We start from the raw sequence: 957 nt of genomic DNA, 5'->3' as shown, positions 1-957 counted from the left end.
AAAAAAAAAAAAAAAAGTTAATGAATCTTTGTGAAGGGTATATGGGTACTAATTAGTAACATCTGCAACTTCCCTATAGATATCACATTTTTCAGAATGCAAAAACAAATACAAGACTAACCTCAAGGAGAGTTATAATATGGAAAGAAAGTCAGTATACAGAGATGCACTGAAGAAAAGACGATAGTGTAAAAGCAGGAGCGCATCCATGCTCCATCCTCCACCACTTAAAAAGAAATGGCTTTCTCCAAGATCGTCAAAGGTCTCCTTGTCAGTACCCAATAGATGCTCTTCAGATTTTATATGACCGTTCTTTTGTCCTCTTATCTCCAGTCTCTGCTTCAGTGCCTCACCTCTTAATGTAGGTGTATCATGTAGGTGTATCCCAAGATTCCCTTCTTGGTCTTTTTCTTTGTATATGCTTACACTTACTCTAGTGGCTTTCAAATGTCTATTTTCAATGCCACTCTCCCTAGACACACACTGATATGTCCAATTACTCCACACATGTCCTGACCAAGTTCACTATCTGCCCCTCACTCCAATCTTGTTTTTCCTCCCATCCACATTTCCTATCTCAGTGACTGGCCAAAAGCTTAAGTTTTGCTCAATGTCTAAATTTCTCTCAAAAGCAAGGCTTCTTTGCAGATTTTTGTGCCCTAGACTCTATTTAGGCAAATTTTGGCCTCCATGATCTTCTTCTACTAATGTCATAAAAGGATTTTGTAAATGTAATTAATGTTTCTAAGTAGTGGACAGTAACACAGGGACATTATCCAGTATTATATAGGTGGGCCCAATGTAATGGACATGAGTTCTTAAAAGTTGAGAATTTTTGGCTTGGCGCCTATAGCTCAGGAGGTTGCTGTGAGCTGTGATGCCACGGCACTCTACCCAGGCGGATAGCTTGAGGCCCTGTCTCAAAAAAAAAAACCAAGGAACATGATTCTCAGATGG

The 957-nt window shown here is 39.4% G+C and overlaps 1 protein-coding gene across 1 annotated transcript in view; it reads right to left on the bottom strand.

The window, feature by feature from the left end:
* CLNS1A (chloride nucleotide-sensitive channel 1A) overlaps window positions 1-957 on the bottom strand; it is a 39,553-nt gene that overhangs the window by 36,780 nt on the left and 1,816 nt on the right. The window lies entirely within an intron of this gene.

The sequence above is a fragment of the Otolemur garnettii genome, unplaced genomic scaffold, assembly GCF_000181295.1.
Source record: "Otolemur garnettii isolate 467f Iridium unplaced genomic scaffold, OtoGar3 scaffold00001, whole genome shotgun sequence".
Lineage (NCBI taxonomy): Eukaryota > Metazoa > Chordata > Mammalia > Primates > Galagidae > Otolemur > Otolemur garnettii.
This window is presented reverse-complemented; position numbering and strand designations above follow the sequence as displayed.